Source organism: Podarcis pityusensis (assembly GCF_964106645.2).
Source record: "Podarcis pityusensis genome assembly, chromosome: 7".
Taxonomy (NCBI): Eukaryota; Metazoa; Chordata; class Lepidosauria; order Squamata; family Lacertidae; genus Podarcis; species Podarcis pityusensis.
In genome coordinates, this window is record NC_138031.1 from 59,339,384 (window position 1) to 59,355,308 (window position 15,925).

A 15,925-nucleotide genomic window follows, 5' to 3' on the forward strand; every position below is an offset into this window, starting at 1 on the left:
TAACCCATAGAGGCAAGATAGAGAGAAGTTGAAGAAATAATCGACCAGCAAATGAGTTTGCCATCCTCTGGGCTTGAAGGACACTCCTATCTGTTCAGTGGTGACTTGCTTCCCATATTACTGCAACACTGTTACAAGAGAAGCTGGAAAAGTTCAATGCTCTACTATCTAAATTGGACAGGCACAAGACTTCTCTTTGGGCTAGGCCTATATATGTAAGTTGGGGGCTTAGCTTTGGGGGCAGGAAGAGCATGTTCCTAGCATCTATGACTAGACAGAAGTGCTAGGCTGGCACATTACTACATTACTACTGCAAAGTACACCATCATTTGTGACTTGAGGCAAACTGCTTCTACGAAACAAACATTTGTCTTCAGCTGCTTCTACAGAACAAACAATTGCTCTCAGTTTGATGCAAGCAAACTCTATGATGAAGGACAATGCAGTGCGACCTGGATTTAAACTGTTCATAGACAGAGTCTGGCCTATTTTATACATAGGGATTCATAACACAATCAGCTGTATCTCATACAATGAAGAGCTTTCATGGGTGGTCTACTCATACGAAATACTGTTTTGGCATTTCAACTTGTTCAATGCCATGAGTTTTCCAAAAAGTAGTCAGGATAAAAGTTTTAGAAAGTAATAAATATTACTGTGTTTCCTGATCAATGCATTTAGGAAACTAAAAACAGAAATATTGTAGGTGTGGGACAAATGCATATGTGTGTGCACTAACATGCTGCAGCTTACTTAAACACAAACCTCAAGTTTTTAAAACTAATGATCTGAGTTCATTTTGTGCCCCTGGGCCTGCCAGCACAACCCAGAGGACTCACATTTTGAAAATCAACCTGGGAAACTCAATTTCAGTTCCTAGCTCGGCAATTGAATGGGCTCCCCGGGAAGCTTTGGGCAAGTCACTACCTCGCAAACTCAGCTCCCCATCCATAAAAACAGAAATAATAATGTTCTTTTTCATAAGGCTGCTGTGAGGAAGGAGCAGATAAGGGCTGTAAATTATTTGGCATGCCAAGGAAGTGCTTCATAAATGACTAATAATAGCCATGTAATCCTATGTAAATATCATGACTGCTTATCTAAATGTTTGCTTATCTGAATGTTTTGGAAGTTCTTGAGACTCCTGGCCAGTACATATTAATTTTTGGTGACTGTATATATATAATTAAATTTCAATGCTAGAATCTACACTGGCCTTCTATAAAAGCTGGCGACAACTAGAGAGAGCAGAGTCAGTAAATATACCCTCAACAGACAGATGCATAGTTCTGTCTTGTCTCCATCAAACCACTTACAGCTTTGGTGTCTCAAGAGGCCTGAGATGAAAGGAATGGCACTCTGGAAAAGAAGTTCCCTTAGAGTTGCCTTACAGCTGTGAATTCCTTGCCCAAACAGTATCAGGGCTTGAGCCAACAATGGTTTATGAAAGATATCAAGCTGGGATTCAGCTTAGTGTGCCATAACTCAATTCTGGACAAAGGAAGGAATTGCAGAGAGACAAGCTATAAGCGACAGATAAGACACTGTGCAATCAAATAGGCCATTGTGTCAGCGACCCCTACGAAAGCCCACATCAGCTTTGCTTGCTGTTCTAAGCAGCTAGGAGATCTGTTCCAGCTGACTCCCAGCTGCTCCACTGTTGGGATCACACATGAGCAGAGTGCTGCCGCACTTGGATCCTCTGTGCTATTTGCATCTGGTTGGCTACTGTGAGAACAGAATGCTGGCTGAGAGATGGGCCTTTGGACTGATCCTGCCCCAGGGCTCTTCTTACGTTAGTGTGCTACAGGCTGCCTTTTGCACTGCTCGAACCTTGTTTTACAGGAGAAGTGAGTGATACAAAAATAACCTCGATAAATCATATTTGATCCGGTCTCAAACAGTGGCCACCCAGGTGATTCCAGAAAGCATGTAAGTACAGTGTGAAGGCCAGACTCTGGTATTCAGAGATATACTGCCTCCTTTTAGTTTTCATAACTAATAGCCACTGAAAGGCCTTCTCTCTATCTTCTGTTAGCAAATTTCATAACAGTTATGAGTTCTGCAGAGAAGGAACAAGATGTAACACTGTAACACTGGGGAGAGAGGGGACTTCCTACTTGCTTCAAAACATGCATCATTTTATAAATGTCTACTGGACATCTCTCATCTTGTTTCTAATCTAAAAAGGTCCAAATGTTTTCACCATTCCTTTCAAGGAAAGTGTTCCAACACCCTAGATCAGTTTTGATGATTTTGCTTTTTCTTTTAGGCTGACCACACTAGTTGTAGCAGCTTCACAAAATGAGCTGTAGGTAACTCATCCACCACCCAGATGTCAAACAAGAACCTTACAGCTTGGGTTTCAATCAGCAGCTTTGGTGAATGCATCACGTTCCTTGAATCTAACACAAATGTGGCCTGCCCATTTCAGTTTATCTGTTTCTCATTTTTCCAATATTAAACTCAGTTCTCCAGATTTCGATATCAGTCTACATTAAAAAAACATCTTCATGAAAATGAATCAACACTTTACTACATATGCTCAGTTTTTGTATACAATTTTGCCTAATACCAATGGTTATGTAAGCAATTTCTCGTGATACAATACATTTTTGTAACACATGGATTTTTATGCATACCATATGCATTTTTGTATACCTTAATTGGCTGGAGAACTGCATTGAAAGATTTGGAGAAGTGTGAATTATGAAGGATGGTTGTGTTTTCCTTTTTCACATTGTTTTAGGAAGTGTAAATTAGGTTCACCTTTAAATGTGAACAATGTCACATTTCTCCCCAATCCCTCCTGCCTTCTCTCTAACCTCTGTTCCAAGAAGCCCCAATGTTTATGGTACTTTAAGCTCTGGACGTCCAGGTCAAACTAGTTCACTTGTTACAGTCATGTTTTGCCCTGGGCAAATCTGATTGAGGCAGTGTGAGTGTGTGTGTGCTGAAGGAAGAGATCTGCTTGACTACGACAGTTTACAACCAAAGCATGGTCAGGAAACTTATTCCTGCTGAGAACTGACTCCTGATCTCCACACACAAGCGTCTCTCTATGTGTAGAACATAGTCCAACTAAGCTTGCATATCTCGTGAAACTTATGCCTACAAAATACCATAAATGTAATTTCTCTCTATCTATATATATATTTCCCTTTAATAACACAGTTTCCCTATGAAAAGTTGATTTGCCACAGAGGTAAAAACAAAAAGAATTTCATGTAGTGATTATCTGGGCAGTAAAAATCCCAATGAATATGCTTCAAAGGATTGCAACTAGCTACGTGTAATGTGTTTAAACAGAGAATTTTCAGAACATCTCATTCATTTAAGTCCAGACAAGCCATGTAAGTTCCACAGTGGTTTGACCTATTCAAGAGCAGCAATTTCTGTTTACTGTAATATTGTGAAAGACAGACACCAAATGAAAATCATCAGTTATCTGCAAGTGCCTGCCTAATGTTTCTGCTTATTCTAATGTACTAGAAGCACTATCAAGATAACCTCTGATGTGATCCCAGGCAGTCTTCAGCTGGCCCTAATAAATCCATTCCTCGCTCACTGTGGAAGTCACTGACTTCTTTGAGCAAAGATAATGAAGGTTATTGGGATTCTACCACTGGATACAGAATCATTAAAGAAAGATAGTCCACAATTTATGGCCCTAGTCTGTGGACAGCAGGGCATTATTTTAACAATAAAATTGCAATCTGCAAGGGAAGTGGCCAAACTGAAGGAGCCACATAAAGACTTATAATTAGTATCAATCACTGTGACACTACTCTAGACATCTTTATTGCTTTAAACACACTAATCAAATACTTCTGCATTCAGATAGAAAGATTGATAGGCAGATCGACACGGAGAAATCCCCACAGAGAGCAATTTTAAATTATCAGTTGAAAAAGGTAACACAAAAGACAAAATACATTTAAATGGAGATGCAATGCAATGACTGAACACATTGCAAACTTAGCTAGCCATATATTTCTGCTATCATCCGTAACTTATATTTAAGAAGTAAAATGTTCTGCTGATCTCTCTCAGAATGTTGTACAACTTGCATAAATTTAAAGGCAGTGTGGTGCAGAGTGTGAGATCACAGAGCCCTGGGTTCAAATTATCTGTCCAGTCAAAAGGCCCATTGAGTGACCAAAGTCTGTTCACTACTTCTCAACTTAACCTTGCATGTTCTTGTGAGGATGAACTGAAGAATCACTTTAATGCAGCCTTTGCTCCCTGGAGCAAAAGCAGGATCCAAACAAAACAGAATCACCCTCTCAGGAATTTATCTAACTGCCATTGTGACGTGCTACAGTATCCAGTGGCATCCATATTCAATTTCACACAGCACATATGCTAAAATACACTGTTGTTACTGCTGCTCATATAAATAGTTTAGCGTTCATGATCAAGAAATTCTTCAGCATCTCAACCACCCTTTAGGCCCAGATGGAGGGCCTTTGAAAGAAGAAAGGTTCCCACGTCACAGTCAAACAACAGTATCTTCAACCAGAATTACACACTTGCCTTCACAAGTACTTATATGAAAACATGTTTTGAATGCCACTGAATCAGAATGACAATGCTAATTAAAAGAGCTTATTGGGGTTTCAACACACACTCCAAAGCAACAGTTGTAAAATATGAGAGGCTGAAGGAGCCATGACCATCTGACAGCTGAATCCCATACTCTTCTCCACTTCCGCAAGTTATGTTTATATTGATTTAGACAGGAGATACAGTCCATATTCCACCCTGTTTAGAGAGTCTTAAAACTGCACAAAACCAAATCATCCATCTAAAACTGTATGGCACGCTAACTGTATAAAGACTACACAATTTAAACAAAGTCATCATCCACAGCCACAAAATGTTTCCCAAGCTAGGGGTGACTCGACATTGCCTTTGGGAAATGCTCAGGTTCAGTCTTTGGCAGAACTTCTGAGGAGAAGATGTGACATGTCACACAGATGCATAAGCAGTTTTTCATGCCGATCATGACAAGACAGTCAGCATTCAGCAGGGGTGCATGCCAGCTTGTGGAGTGCCAAGACCCAGGAAACCTGGCTGTTAGTTGGTGGTAGGGATGGGGGACAATTTTAAAAATGTGAATCTATCTAATTTGCAGTCCCTGAAATGGTATTTGAACTGAAACAGAGTTATCCTTTAAAATTTGCACGCCGTCAATTTTGGAAATGCAGTTCTCCAATCAAACTAATGCATATATTAGGGGGAAGGGTGTTTTAAAATGCATTATATTGAGGAAATTGCTTGCAAATATTGGTATATTAGGGCAAATAAAACAGATAAAAGATAGTGTGCTCCTCAGTCTTTTATTCTTGTAAGATGATTTGTCAAAAGTAGCATAATTTTAAGTGAGTTAATAGTTCATCAAAGTGCACTCTCCTTCTGTAGTCAAACGGCTACTCAGATATATTAAAACTTTTCTAGTTATGCCTGAGAATGAATGAAACTGAAGATTTGAACAAGTCAGGAAAAGCAAGAACTCAAACATAATTAAAAAGAAAGAAAGAAAGAAGAGCCCCCCGTTTTCATAATAAATGCTCTTGTTTTAAAAGTAGCACCACACACTCAACCTGGCTACTATTCAACTTTGCTCATGTACTGAGATAACATCAGTGGTGCAACATGATGACTATGAATGCTTTATATCCAGGACTGACTGTCCAACTTCAGGCTGCTTGAGGGTTTCATTGTCATCATTCTTTTCTTGCTGAAGTCAATACAGAGAACATGCTGTACAGTAGCCTCCCTAAAGACGATTGTGAAAGCTCCCATGAAATGCTTCCTGCAATGACCTTATCATCTAGTTGAAAACAAAAACAACGACAGACAGACACAGCAACTTTACTGCAGATGAGTCAGGAACTGGCTCTGCAGAGTCAACGTTGCTCCGTCTCTGACAGAACAGATGACAGTAAACAAGGCTTGCACAAAAGGGAAAATGAATGACACACGTCAGAAGACAGTCACTTCCTGGTCTGAATACACCCGTTTTTACCAAAACCCAACCTTCTGCCCTCCCACACCTCCAATAAAAAAGGAAGACAATAAAAGCAATAGTCAGTCCTCTGGATTTGATGAGCATCCTTTTATGAGAAGCTTGGGGTAGAGGATATGACTGTTCACAGAAACCCATCATCTTCTCTCTGGCTGTGTCCTGCCAAAGCAGATAAAAGGGCTACGTATATTGCAATAACATTTCTAATATGAGAAGACAGTGGGGGAAATGGTCATATTGTGCTTTTCTGTGTGGGGGGGAACTATGTAGAAGTTAAGCACTGGATTCCATTCTATTTTGGTGTGTGGACGATGAAGCTTAAGGAAATATAAAGAAATGCAATGAAAGAAGTGGTTGTCAGTTTGGACACAGAGGCGCCTCTGTTCATGAAGCTGGGGCATAAGGGAAAAGAGGAGAGATTTAAGCTCTGCAAATCACAGGGCATACTCACACAAAAGCTCTGGCCCCATCTTGACTACATTCATCACCACTGCCAGACACTGGAAGCGAGAGTAAATGGCAAGCAAATTAAAGCAAGCATCCACCCTGGGAAGGAATGTGTTGTTGCTGCATCGCACTTGTATAAACAAGACACCTTGCACCAGGGGCCTCGTTACATATCATACACTTTGCATAGAACAAATGCTACTGATGAACATTTGCAAATGTCTGCAGTATACAGACACACCTGCAGGGCAGCTTGGAGTTAGCAGCCATTTCCACTCATATGTACACATAGCAGCAAACCGGTTCGCTGCCACATATTATATAAAGCAGCCCAAATGTGCGTCAAGATCCTTGTGCCAAGAAAGGACCAAAAAGTTGACAGAAAGATGCCAGAAAGTTTAATAACTCATCCGAGTGCTGGCATAGAAGGTGCCAAAGTCCATAACAGAAGAATTCATAAAGAATTCAGTTCCCAACAGACTGTGAGCCAAACTAGGACTGCATTCACACAGTAGTTTATTCCATTTCCCTAAATGCTAATTTCTGCATTAGAGCTGAACTTTCACATGGTGTAAAAGTCCCTTTTGGGAAACGAATGGAATATAGTGCATGTTTAGTGCTCATTTCTGTGTTATTTGATTCCAGGAGGGGGCGGGAACCATTTGCAGTCCCCTAAACCTGGATAATCACAAAAATGACAAAATTTGGGGCAGAATGCCAGCATACAGTTCTTTCCTGCCCTTTTCATTTGGGAACAGAAGCATTTGTCACCAGAAAGCATGGGCGAGTAGTGACAGTGTCCAATGACGCTCATTGTTGTGTCCCTGCACACCCACTGGTGTGAATGAAATTTTGCACTACATCCTGGCACATCAGTTAAAAAGCCACAGTTTCATAACACAGCAGATACTGCGGTATGAAAGGAATGTTAGGAAACAGGACAGAAGCACTAGCATAATAAGGAAAGCTAATGCAATATTCTCCATGTCTGAATGCAGCCTTAATGTGGCATGACCTGTGCAACTATCTGAAGCCACTGCAAGCTTGAAAAGGCTTGGAAACTTTATGAGGTGGGTGCTCCATTCACAGAAGACTTACAGCACAATCCTATACATGCAGCTTCAGAAGAAAGTCCCACTATGCTCTGTAGTACTTATTTCCAAGTAAGTGTGCTTAGGCTGCAACTTTAGAAATGCACTCCAAATTTCTACTGTGCCTTCGATATGATTCACCCCTAGAACCACAAACTACAAGTAGAATGTGAACATAATACATTATTATAATGCGGTTTGTAACTAAAATTCTCTGAATCACAAAAGTGATTGATGATAAAAACGAGCCACCTTCTTTTCCTGAACCCTCGATTTTTCTTTCCCCTGTGTCACTGCAAACCAGCCCCCTTCTATGTACCATATTATAATGAATGCCATTGTTATTAGAGATGTGCAAAATTTATGTGACTGGAGCAAAGGCCATTTGCAATTGTCTGAGCCATGGAATTAATCATCAGCCAAGACTTTAAAATCACAGCTAAGAGACAGCAATCACAACCACCATGCATCATAATGACAAAATATGCAGATTGTCTTGGGGAAGAAAAGCACATACCCTCTTCCATCCTTGAGTTTTGGCACAGCAGGAAGCATGTTAATAAACATGCTTATCTCAATCAGTATTTTTCTCTCTTACGTTTCAGTACAGCAGAAACGTTAAAGGCAGCAATGTCACAAATTATGTTACACATAATGAAAAGTCTATTACAGGGGAGATAATAGCATGCTTCCTTGAAGAAGAGAAACAGAAGAGTCCCTCAAAAAGTCTGGAAATCAGCAGAAAAGTAAAGAAACAACCGGGAGTACAAGCTGTTGAAATAACAGCCGAACACAAGGAAGAGATCAGGAATAGCTCCTGCTTACCCTTATCCCAGCACTGAGAGGTTGGTTTTATGTGTACACATGGATAAAATATATAACCCTGCCTTACCCACATAGGGCATGTCTTGATATGGCTTTTCTGACAGCAACCGCAGCTGGGAAAGAAAGCGTTCTGTCTGCAAAAACATACTCCTGGCTGAAAACACAGCTTCTTGAAGCCACTGTTTGTTGTCATTGATTTAAATTATGTTTCATTTATAATCCAATAAAAACTCTTCAAAGTTGCTTATAAAACATCCTAGGTATAAAATACACAGTTCTGGTATAGTCTCCTCTGAAGAGCTGTTGGGGTAAGAAATGCATTGGACTTGAGACACAAACACGTGTGTGTGTGTGTGTGTGTGTGTGTGTGTGTGACCCATCACCTCCTCTGTGCACTTGACACACCTGATGAAGCCAGCTGTTGCCCAAAGAGCTAACCAGTTGTAGGGTACCACATGATTTTGTTTTCGGATTTTCAATAAATAAATTAATTCAATGGCGTAAAACTGTCACATTCCAAAGGTCTTTCTCGTTGGCCATCCTCTTGAAGCACACCATTCGAGGACTTTAATTTTAGTGTTCGAAATGTAACAGTAACGTCCTGTTGGGATCAATATAATGCTGATGGAGGGTGGGGCAAGAATTGCAGCAGCTTGCCCTGTTCAAAGTTGTGGGTCTCAATATGAGATATTAACACACTGGTGTTTTGCTAACCATTCTTAGCCTCAAACTGTTGTTTGCTTGGTTGTAATTGAAGCAGGTTTGCAAACCGTGGTTTGAGCTACCCATGGTTGATAAAACTATAAAGCAGGCTCAATGATAACCAAGGCTTCTTATGAGCATGAAAGAGAAGCAGAAAACAACGTCAGAACTGTTGTGGCACTTCCATCCTCTTACCACAGTTAGCAAGGAAGCGTTATTCGTGCATCAAGACTAAGAATTAACTGCTCACCTTACTAAATCCACAGTCACAACTAATATAATAATAATAATTTTAAAAAGCAAGCTAATAGGCAAACAAACAACAAACAAACAATATATCTATAAGATCTATTATCTTACATCCAGTACAGTTCTGTACACTAGATGCCACATCCCTTAACCTGAAATGGTGTGGAAAGCCAAGAAACCCTTTCCAATGCAACACTGGCTTGCTCTCATGCAGTAATGCAGGGGCCACCAACATGATGTCGTCCGGATGTTGCTAAACTACAAGTCCAAGCACCGCTGATCATCGGCCTTGCTGACTAAGGCTGAAGGAAGCTGGAATCCAACAACACCTGGAGGGCACCATTTTGGCTATCCCTGGAATAATAGAAGCTCCATCCATCTACAAATGAATGTACAGTGGTACCTCTGGTTAAGTACCATATTTTTCGCCCTATAGGATGCACTTTTTCCCCTCCAAAAATGAAGGGGAAATGTGTGTGCATCCTATGGGGTGAATGCAGGCTTTCACTGAAGCCTGGAGAGCGAGAGGGGTCGGTGCGCACCGACCCCTCTCGCTCTCCAGGCTTCAAGAAGCTATCCCCCCAGCCCGGCAAGCTCCCAGAGCGATGCCGAAGCTGCGCGCAGCTTCGGCATCGCTCTGGGCCCCTTTCTGGGGGCTGGGGTCGGGGGAAGCTTGGGCTTCCCCCGCCCCAGCCCCGTGCCTGGGGGGGAAATAAATTTTTCCCCTTTATTTCCCCCCCCCCAAAAAAAATCTAGGTGCGTCTTAATTCGTACTTAATTCGTTCTGGAGGTCCGTTCTTAACCTGAAACTGTTCTTAACCTGAAGCACCACTTCAGCTGATGAGGCCTCCTGCTGCTGCCGCGCTGCCAGAGCACGATTTCTGTTCTCATCCTGAAGCAAAGTTCTTAGCCCAAGGTACTATTTTCTGGGTTAGCGGAATCTGTAACCTGAAGCGTGTGTAACCTGAAGCGTCTGTAACCCAAGGTACCACTGTACAGGGAAGGCCTCAGTCGACTGGGTTCAACTCCTTTGAATGAGCCCAGCCAAACAAATACACCGCTGAATGGAGTATTGGATGCAAAGGCTCAATTAGGCATTGCATAAAATCTGCAGATACCCAAGGTTGTCCTCTATATTCCTGCTTAGAAGCTCATAAAATCTGAACACTCTGGCCAGCAGATAATGTTTTAGAGTAAAATAGCTTCTGACTGGCTGACGTGTTATGTTCCTTTAATGTCATGAACACACACTATGCCAGACAGACAACAATCCGACAAAGATTCCATTAGGTACGATCAATACACACTTGGCAGCAGACACTGCAGATGTATCACTTAAGCTAATATTTCGTTTTGTATTGAGCTACACAATTAATTGATACAAAAAAGGGGGCAGTTTGTATAAGGAGAGAATTATGTGCATGTTCCTGTCATATGAATCACATTAGAAAAGTCTAATCTCATTCTAGTTTCAAAGGGGAATTCTTATATATTCCCATTCTTCTAATATCCCTCGTTTTTTAAATCCGGGGTGGCTAACCTGTGGCCCTGTTGGATTCCCATTAGCCCCAGCAAGCATGGAGAATACACATCTGAGGAGCCACAGGTTAGCCACCCCTATTTTAAAGGATATCTCATTAGACGCTTGGTGAGGGGACTATTGACTACAGCAGCCTCTGGGCAAATAGACTCTTCAAGAAATTTTATGGTGTCAGCATCACAGAGCTTTACTGGTGACTACAGCCTTTTGTCCTCAGCTGAGGCAGCCTTTGAGAAGTGGGTTCTGGTGTTCTGAAGTATGGCCCTAAGCCATGTTACACTGTTTCAGCATTATTTTTTTCAATTCAGATGTGGGCAATATCCTATAAGGAAGTTAGACTACACATACTATAACATCCTATTCTTCTAGGAATCTAGAGGAGAGCTTATCCAACTAGGAGTGTGTGCTCAGGCTGGTCCACACTTATGTGGGAGAAACCAACAGAGCTCCCCAAGGATATTCCTCACTTGTCTTAAAATATGTATTTTTTTTCTCTTTCTCTAAGCTTATTGGTTGGAAACTTTTAAGTTATATATTGATGATGGAAACTATCCAGCAGGTGGTGCAAGAGTTTTCACGATCTTTGAATTCAGGGGAGGTTGTTCTCTGGATAAAAGAGGACACGGGGCCTTCTCAGTAGTGGCGTCCTCCCTTCAGATATCAAGGAGATAAAGAATTACAAAACTTTTAGAAGACATCTGAAGGCAGCCCTGCATCAGGAGGATTTTAACACTTGATGTTTTTATTATGTTTTTAGATATTCTGTAAGCCACTCAGATGGGTGTGGTATTATTAATGTTGTTGTTGTTGTTAAAATCCAGAAGACTGGCCCCACCTTCTAAACAGGTAGTAAATGTAAAGATAGCTGCTGGACACTTGGAGAAAGGGGTGAACTGTTTTGCCAACATGTAAAACAAATGTTTATCTGAGTTAGAAAGCCACCGCTGCTCAAAATGGGGCCATCAGCCCACCATTCCACACAAATCAACCCATACAATCATTTTTACAAATTCAGATTCACATGTCAGTCCTGCCAACATAGAGGTATTCACATGTCAGTCCTGCCAACATAGAGGTAGGGATCCTACAGGAACTTTCACAAACACACACATATTTTTATGTTGCCATTTCCAACCTCAGACCTGGGGATTGAATGTGGCCCTCCCAGCTCTCTCTCTACAGGACCTCTGGAACTCTCCCTAAGCCACACGCCAACAAACACACTCTGATCACAATCCTCACTTGCCCTGCCTTGCACCCAATGTTTTTTTGCCTGGCCAGAAATATCCCTCAGCTTTTAATGTCTCTTGCTTGTCAAGATGCAAGATGCGAATGTGTGTGAAGCAGGTGAATGTGTGTAGAAAACAGAGTACGGTACAAAGGTGAATTTTGCTTTTGCCTTTGGCTCAGTCACAAAGAAAGGAATCTTAGTCTGTGGGCTGAAAAAGCTCTTCTGCTCTAAATAATCAAACTGAATGGCATGGTAAGGTGAGCAGAGGGACAGATTCACATAGAGTTAGGCATACCTTTGTGACAAAATGCTAGAATCCAAACTATATTTATTCTTTCCTTTTTCCTTTTTCCTGGTGCTGGCATCAAAGCCACATATAAATAGGAATATGAAATCTGATTAGCATGCAGTGGTAATATCTCACTGCTCCAAGGATATTCAGAATACAGTGGGAATGAATGGAAGGTGTATAAACAGAAGATGTATAAACATAACTCTGTTCCAACTGGAATGCAATCCCTTTCTCTGAAAACCCCTCTCATGAACAAAGTCATGAAATGCAGATTTCCAATACAGCTGACAAAAGCTTAAAATAGCTGTTTGGGAGTTTGTAACGAACTCCCGAATAAAAAGGCACAGTTCGGCAATAGAGTTGCACACTTTCTCAAGGATTCTTGAAAGCCAACAGAGGACTGCGTGGTTGAAAAGTGGATTTAAAATAAGGAAATTTCTGTCCCTCCCCCACCAGTTTGCTTACCTGGCATTACCAGAGAACTATAAAAACCTGACAAATCTGAACACTTATTTGAGAAGAACCAAAAGAGATCTAATGAGAGCCAACTAAGAGTACCTCATAACGCAAAGTGTACTGGGCTGTACACCTCCAAAGAATCTGATTTTCATTGTATAACCAGGGTTGCTCTGTTTTCTAATATTTAAATATACCTAAAGAGCTGAAAGGGAATGAAACAGAAGGGGTCAGCATAGGTCCGAGTGATCCTGAGAATAAAAGCATCCTGCAGATAATTATTTTATAGATGTAGAGGAGAAGGTGGTTCGTTAGGAATGAAAGCAGCAACTTGCACTGACCATTCTCAGAATGATCTTGCCTTTGAAGGAACTGAACCTCTTATATGGCCCGGTACTGTTTTGATAGGTGTGGGGTAGGGAAAATGGGCAGTTAACATAAACAAGCTCCTCTATCAGAGGTGAGCTATAGCAGAATATGTAACCTCAGTATAAAGAGAGATAACAGCTGCCTTTTAAAAAAAAGAGCTGTAGAAACTCAGTTTCCCCACTAAACAAAAAACAAAAAAAGATGGGGTGGGGAAGGTTTGCATGCATATTAACAAAAAGTTAATAAAAGAAAGCTCTGTTCACCCATAAGCAGACTTTCTATGCCTAAATTAGGATCACAGTAGGTGGGTCTAGGAGAAGAAAATGCTGACCCTAAACCTCCACAGCCTTGCATTCATACTCAGAGGAAAAATCTGTGGCTGCTGCCTTGTGGGACATCTTAAGTAGCAAACCTGAGACAAATCGAGAATGGAGTCCCTAACACAGTTGCATGGTGTATTTTATGCCTCCTCCTGGCAACTCTTGCAACCAAGCTGGTGTCAAATGCATTACTCTGCTTTCCTTCAGACCACATCAGCAAAGGCCAACAGGGGGTCTTGTCATCCGGACAGTCCAGGACCTCCATTACACTGTCCAGGTTTGCGCCCTGGAGAGATCATTTTGGTGCTAACACAGCAAAAACAACACTGGAAGCAGCAGTTAAGTGTTACCAGTTTCTGCAGTCACAGCAAGCGCTGTGATTCTCCAATGGTTTGACTTCACCCTCGGAGGCACACTCCATTGTCTCTCAAGACAGATGGGTGCCAACAAGGTGGTTTTGATAATGACTCCTCCAGCCTCCAGAAATTACATACGTAGATCAGTCAAGTTTTCCACTGACATTTGGTGTTGTTGCCTAGCCACTTCCTTCTCATCCTAAACTATTATTTCATAATTACGATCACATTTTCAAAAGCTGATTGATGATATAGATGCACCAGAAATATGAACAACTAATGGATGGATTGCAGAACAACTCAGCACTAAGTTTTTTTCCTGTAACTTTACTAATTTCTCACTGACCGAGTGGCTGAACTGATCTTCTGCATTGTATTGTTGTTTTTTAATCATTTAGTCGTGTCGACTCTTCATGACCCCATGGACCAGAGCACGCCAGGCACTCCTGTCTTCCACTGCCTCCCACAGTTTGGTAGCTTCGAGAACACTATCCAACCATCTCATCCTCTGTCGTCCCCTTCTCCTTGTGCCCTCCATCTTTCCCAAAGAGAACTTGCACAAGCGACGCTGACACAACAAGCGACGCTGTATAGCCCCTTCGCTCACTTGCAAAAAAGGAGGAGCAAACCAACTAGGAGGTTTTCCACTAACTATAGTTTCTTGGCTCAGACAAAACAAGAAACTGTAGTTAAAGCAATACTGTTTTGTTTTGCTCTCACCAAAGAGAAAGGAACTGCATGTGTGGCTAAAAGACTAGTATATATCTTGGCTTATTGAGATATGATTGTCCCGAACCCAAATTGTGCACCCAGAATTATTCAATTCGTGACAAGACGGATTACAATCCAATCCTTCCTTGTAAATGAAATGAGCCTTTTGAGCTAAGCTTTCCTGAATGTTCAATACATCCACAACTATCCCCACTGCCACACTGCATTACTTTCGCCTTGCACTTCAAACAGATTTGCTGGTGCTCTGAAAGTAGTAACTAGATACTTTTTTAAAAGTCATTAAAAGCTACTTAATGGTGGGGGCTCTTTAAAGTACAGTATTTCATCCAAGGTCAAGAGGCTATCTCACACATATGTATAACCATATGCTGTTTCGTTTGCACATATCACTTTGGGAGTTATCCCTCTAGGATCTCTCTTTCATGGGAATAGTTGGCCACAGTTCACTGTGGATTTGTGAAACACATTCCAGGCTGTAAAAAAGAAATGTTAATCTGGGATCAGTTTTTCATCAGTTCAAATGTACTTTCCAATCTACAACGATCTTCATTCCTGGAACAGTTTTAGAGTCCACTCAACATTATTAGCTTTGATGAACCAACATATATTTAATGGTCATATGCTTTTGCTTCTGTTAAGGGATATAATTTTAAGAAACACTTTCTTCTGCCCTGATGAAAAAGTAATTTGTACTTCACACAATCTGCATGGTAATTACAAGCCTACTGCATGATAATTCCTTCATGATGGGTAAAAATAAGGCTACAGGGTTTCTTGCAAGTCTCAGGGGCTTTTTGACAGTGTTATTTGTCCCGATTCTAAACAACACTTAGAAAAATATTGGGAGTAAGCAAGTGAGGAAAGAGAATATTCTACCCCAGCTTTAATCAATTCAGTTGACAGAGGTCTCCTTCTCAAGACATATACATACATACACACACACACACACAGAGAGAGAGAGAGAGAGAGAGAGAGAGAACAATTTCAATAAATGCATACATGCATTCTCACAAGTCGAAATGCCTGAGCATGAGTGGGGGAAAAATTCAAAAATTACAATACATATCAGGGATCCCCAGCCTATGGGCACATTTGGGATGTATATATGCATATATAATTTACATGGGTACCAAGAAATTCTTTCTGTCCCCCTGAAGGGTCCAAGGATATCATGCATGTTCCCTATTTTATGCCTGTGGTTTAATGCTGTGATTTATTTATTTTTTAATGTGTGAAGAAAAAGGGATGAGAGATAGGTGCCATATTTTTCCGTGTATAACATGC

General features: G+C 41.1%; 1 protein-coding gene across 12 annotated transcripts in view; it reads right to left on the bottom strand.

The window, feature by feature from the left end:
- LOC308481672 (uncharacterized protein) overlaps window positions 1-15,925 on the bottom strand; it is a 395,496-nt gene that overhangs the window by 122,933 nt on the left and 256,638 nt on the right. The window contains exon 1 of one of the 12 annotated variants that reach the window (XR_013988781.1): window positions 6,483-6,515. The exons of the other annotated variants lie outside the window; for them this stretch is intronic. The gene's annotated coding sequence lies outside the window, so the exon portion shown is untranslated. Of the gene's footprint in view, window positions 1-6,482; window positions 6,516-15,925 lie in introns of those variants that run through there. 12 annotated transcript variants of the gene reach the window in all.